The sequence below is a fragment of the Tachysurus fulvidraco genome, chromosome 23, assembly GCF_022655615.1.
Source record: "Tachysurus fulvidraco isolate hzauxx_2018 chromosome 23, HZAU_PFXX_2.0, whole genome shotgun sequence".
In the NCBI taxonomy this organism is placed as follows: domain Eukaryota; kingdom Metazoa; phylum Chordata; class Actinopteri; order Siluriformes; family Bagridae; genus Tachysurus; species Tachysurus fulvidraco.
This window is the reverse complement of record NC_062540.1, coordinates 13,267,738-13,273,737: the sequence shown is the minus strand read 5'-3', so window position 1 is coordinate 13,273,737 and position 6,000 is coordinate 13,267,738.

Sequence of the window (6,000 nt, the reverse complement as noted above, 5' to 3'; positions counted from 1 at the left end):
GTGCTTTATCCTTGTAAGCGAAGCAGATCCGGCTTTTTACGTCATAATGCTTGAAGCTGATTGGATGGATAGGAGGCGTGTCGCTGATTGGCTGTTCGTACTATCGACTCATTTTCATGCTTTCTTTGATTTGGCATATTTTCCGTTTACGTATGAACATGAAAGTAATTATTGAACTGTAGAAAGATCTTGCCAAAGAAATCTATAATAAAACAACTATGCTTTACTGTTAAATTTTAAAAGTGATTTCAGCTATCATTCATATTATGTTGTAAATATTTTATTTAAAAGATTTGTACATCATGAACAAGTGTTTAAGTGCCAGTTGTGAGTAAAATAACAAACCTCTCTCTCCATAAAAACCTGTCTCTTAGCTGAAATTAAAGGTCTGGGTTTTTTCTATTATGTTAAGAAAACACAGGCTAGTAGCTAAAATATGTAATTTCACCCATTTGTCCATAAAATACTGATCATGACACATTATTTTGCTATTATCATTGTTATGAACACATGATCGTTGACAGTTCACGTGAACAGTTTTCTTTATTAGTCTCCAAAAAGACGCACACTTAAGCAATCTCATATAATTCAGAAATATGCTATGCAATATATTTTGGAATATCAAACTTTTTTAATTGTTAGATTAAACATCCAAGATACACTGTGCTCTGCTGAAGTCTCAAGGGGATGTTTGAAAGCTGTGATTCTGAGCACCACTGTGCACAATGTGACCGATAGAAATAAGAGCAGTCAATAAAACCTAGTTGCAATGATCAGATTGATTGATGTCCAATGTGTGAAAAGCCTAGTGAACAGCATGGTCTGTAAATACCAACTCTAACTCTAGGTTACGGTCTATATGTGTGTATAATGAATTGCTTAAAACATTTTAAAATGAATCTAATGGTTCTAATTAGAAAAAGAGTGAATAAATATCTTAATTCTGAAGCCTTAAGAAATTTTAAAACTATATTCAAATTTTCCAATGTTTTATAATGACTAGTTCAACATCCTCAGCCTTTGTTCGCTGAGTCAGGGGTAAATCCGGTGAAATTCTAAACATAAATAAAGAAGATTTTGTTCTTTTGTATGGTACAGGAAAATACGTCTGTACCTTCACCAAACAAAAGTGAGAGGAAAGCTAGTTTGGTTCCGCATGATTAAATCAGTTTTCTTTGAAAATCAATGTAAACAAAAACAGACCCTTATAAATCAAAGACTGGGTGGACTGGGTGGGTGTTCAGGGGCTGGTATTGTCCAGTGATTCAAAGAACTATTGGTTACTAAAATAGAATTAGATTCTTGTTTACTATGAATGTCAACCTGCTTTTCTAAAAAGAATATTCACACTCATTCCGAATCAGAAAAGTACTGTGCTTTCAATCACTCCTGTTTTCATAATATTATCTAATAGTGTCTATCTATCTATCTATCTATCTATCTATCTATCTATCTATCTATCTATCTATCTATCTATCTATCTATCTATCTATCTATCTATCTATCTATCTATCTATCTACATGTATCTATATATCTATCTATTTTTCTTTCTCTCATAGTAAGTAATTAATTTTCATAAAGATAATGCAAGCTTCTAGAGATTGCTTTTGTTTCTTTAGCTTTAGCCTTTAGCCTTCTTATTGCTCACATTTCTTTCTTTATTGCTTTATTAGCAATGTTATTTATATGCTGTGGGACCAGAATATTGCAGAAATTATTTATTAAGTACTGCAATCCAACTTGATCTCAAAAGCCATCGGTACCTTTTGAAAAATTTATAAAGACTTAGACAGACTATTCTAGAGACCTTAAAGGAAGATATGTTTTCCAGGTGGAATGATGTGAAAATAAATTGTCTTGTCATTTTCCAGCAGAGCATACAAAGTTTCTATTCTACCGCAGTGTCAAATATCTTGAAAGCACTTACTTATTTTTAAGCTTATCAATGGCTGTAGTTACTGTGCTATAGCCTTGGTGTCAACACTACTGCCACGCTAGTTATTAATGCTAAACAGGCCTAAAGGCGAAAGGTCATGTTCTGCTTTAAGATCAGAGCAAGAACAAGAATGTGACCAAAAACTTGTGGCATCCTCCTGCTTTTTAAAGTTTAGATCAGTCCTATTTGAAGAAACACACCATGTGCCTTGGTATGTAGTAATGGTTACCTTACACTTGTGAGGGATGAGTATGTGTAGCGACGTGACTCAGTAATCTGCACGGTCATGTGACTCGAGTGCCAGCGTCTACTGGAACGTGCTTGTCTGCACTCCCCTCACTGGCTCACCTTGACAGGAAACTCATCTTATCTCATTTTGATTTAAGCTAGGACGGAATAACTGAGTAGTAGAGAGCATGTAGCAGAGATGGTGTAATGTTCAATAATGCAACATACTGTATAGTAGCCTGAGCTAAATAATCCCTAAATGTTTTTTTACTTTATGTAAAGAAATAGGCAAAACACGGAATAACATTTTACCCAGTATGAATCATTTTATATACTGGTTAGTTTTAAATTTTTACAGTCTTTTTCTTGACACTTCATGAATGAAATCTTTGTCTTAGGATGCAGAGCTGAGGCAGTTTCACACTTCAAACAGAAGCATCAGTGTTTGAGTGGAAAGTGGATGGGATCATCTGAATGTGACCAATCTAGCCAAACTACATCATCATCCCCTTACATCCCCATCTCTTTTGTCTCTTTGTCCCAGGCTTTTAAGTCCATGGCATATTGCAAAGAACATATTCACAGTGATTAATCAAACTCTTCATGCACTGGAATTGGGACACTCAGAATGAGAGGTCCAGTACAGCTATGTGCAGAGTGACATTTTGTTTTCCCCTTTGGGGGATCTGGCACCCCTTTATTCAAGTCATCTAATTAAGAAGACTTTGGCTTCAGTCTCCATCTCAAACTAGGTGAAACAGACAATGAATCCATCACAAAGTGCTGGATCACTTTTTTTTTTTCACAAAGTCTGAAGCCTGGACCAAGAGGCTCTGTGCAGTGGGCATGAGATCTGTCATGGAGGGCAGAACACTGCCCCTCTGTTCAGGTCTTGGCTAAGCATGAACAGCAGTGTTGCCAAGTCTCAGCAAAATTCCCAGGACAAATACATGTCAAAAACTGCAAAAAAAAACAAAAACAAAAAAAAACAACACATGAAATAGGAAAGGAAATCTTTTTTGTAAATTTAATTTCTCAGCCTTTATGTGGTAAACAACAAAGTCATTCAACACAAGATTACATTCATGCAGTTCAAGTGACCAGAACTCAGTAAAAAAAAAAAAAAGATAACCGAGTTCCACTGTTTTATGTTTTAAGATGCCTGAGTAGTAGAAAATCTATCATAAATAATATGTATATGTGTAAATAAATGTATTTAATTGTATAGTATAGTCTATATTGTATGTAGTAGAAGTGGTTTGTTGTGCATCATAGCAAAACTTTGTCTTATAATGTCTTTTGCAGACTCTAATTCTACATTCTCTAACTAAATATTAGTTTATAATGGATGAATAACATTTTTTTTAGATTGCTCTTAAATGAATGACTTGACACTCTTTATAGACCCTATAGGCTTATTCCAGTTAGCAGCTTATATAAAATGTGCTTTTACACATTTTGATGTTCAGAATGATTTAGATTTATTCATCATTCATTCAGAAAATATTGTTGTTACATTTTCTTTTTTGAAGATCAAATATCATGACTAATTTTCTTTACCTTTTGGTATGTCAAATTTGCACAACAGAAAGAGACATAAGTTTTCTATATGAGAAAAATATTGGAAAAATCATAAGAACAACAGAATTATACATAATTTTACAAGTTGAACTTCATAAGTTTGCTTATGCATTTTTTGTCATTATGACAATGTAAGAGTTTCTATGGGAAGCTGATGTCCATCATTCTGTGCAATTTTGTAGAAAGAACCAATTTTGTGGAATACACCAAGAATGAATTAAAGGCCAATTAAACTTTTTTCACAGAGGAAGTATGTAGTAAGGGAGGAGCTCCTTCCCTCCTTTATTGTGAACGAGACCTGTCCACACACCTGACTCGGTGCCTTATTTGACTTATATGCAATAACCTCTGTAATGATAGCCTAGTGGTTAAGGTGTTGGACTATTGATCGGAAGGTCATGAATTTGAATCCCATGTCAACCAAGCTGACACTCTTGGGGCCCTGAGCAAAGCCCTTAACCCTCAATTGTTCAGATGTATAAACTGAAATAAAATGTATGGGTGGGACAAACACCATTACTATTAGACAGATAAGGCGGAACCATGGAAAAACAGTTATGCAGTGAAGGGGAAGTTCATAAGACAGAACAATAATCAAAAGCCTGTCTAGGACAATTTATGGGAAGCTGATGTCTCTCATACTGTGCAATTTTGTAGAAAACCTTGGAATGTACCAAGAATGAATAAAAGGCCAAGTAAACTGTTTCACAGGGGATGTACGTAGTATGGGAGGAGCTCCTTCCTGCTTCTCCATTGTGAATGAGACCTGTCCACACACCCGACACAGTGCCTTATTTGATTTATACACAATAACACTGTTGTTGTAAACCCCGCTGAGAAGAAGGATGCAGCACAAAGCAGCACAAACAGCAGCAGGACACCCCATGACTCTGGGGAGCCGCTGCTGACACACTTCAGCATCCCCTTGTGGTCTATCATATCTCACAACTTTAACACCAGAGGCTGCAAATGACTACATACGGACAGTTGACGTTTATTCAGTGAGCAACTAAAATTCAGATCATATCCACAAGTAACCTACAGCTACTTGTTACTCGTAAATCGAACTTTTTGTACAAAGCAGTTTGCTTTCATTTAAATCAGGACTAGAAATAGTGAAATATCTTGAAAAGTCAAAAAACTGTAAAAATGTTTAAATAAAGTACGTCTTCAAACTGAAAGACTTTCAGACTTTCAGACCTGATTGCATATTAGGATTAATACACAGACTTCCAGATAAAATCATTTCCTTTATGTAGCTATCAGTCACAGTCTATATCTATTAAATAGAGAACGTATGTAGAACTATAATTAAAGAGTTTGGTAGAGCACAGCATGATTAAATACACTGTACATTAATGCCAGCATATTGCTTGAGTAACTTTATTTTGTACTTTTAATACTGTATACTTAAATTATAGTAGCACCAAAAATTATATTTAAAATAAATAAAGTCTCGTGTAAATTATTTTCTGACTAAAAAATGTTTAAAAGATTTGCCAATTATTTGTCTGTCACCATGGACTCAGTATAAAGACTCAGTGTTTAATACACAGCCAGAGCCATTTTGTTTTTATCACCATATTAAATCATAGGCAAGCAAGAACAAATTAGTGACTTTCCCAGGACCACACAATTGACCTGTACCCTGGCCATGTGCTCCAGCAAGCACATGTGTGTAAAACATTCTGTAATGGCCAGCTATCGATAAAATCTGTTCCTCTCTACAACAGAACCTCATGGCTTTATGCTTAGGCTACATGAGGTACAATAAAGAACAACATGGTGTATTATTATAGACAAATACATTTACACTATTGTCCAGAGCAACTTACATTACACCTAAGCAATTGAGGGTTAAGGGTCTTGCTTTGGGGCCCAGAAGTAGCAGATTAGTGGACTTAGGATTCAAACTCACAACCGCCCAGTTGGTGGTCCGACACCTTAACCACTACACCACCAGATCACAGGGGGTGTGAGATGACCCAGTGTACAATGGTGTAATTGTTATCACCACAAAGTTGATTATTTTCCAATGATAACAATTTAAAACTCTTAAACTATAACGCAAAAATAAACTGATTAATCTCATAGCAATTACTGTATAAGCAATCTCTCCAGTCTCTCAATCTTTCCACTCCCTTGGTAGTAATATAACAAAAAGAAAACAAAAAGTACAGGTGTCATGTTACAGAGAATCTGGGCTGTTACAAAGCATTGGCACTGTATACTCCTTCCATTAATGTTAAATAAA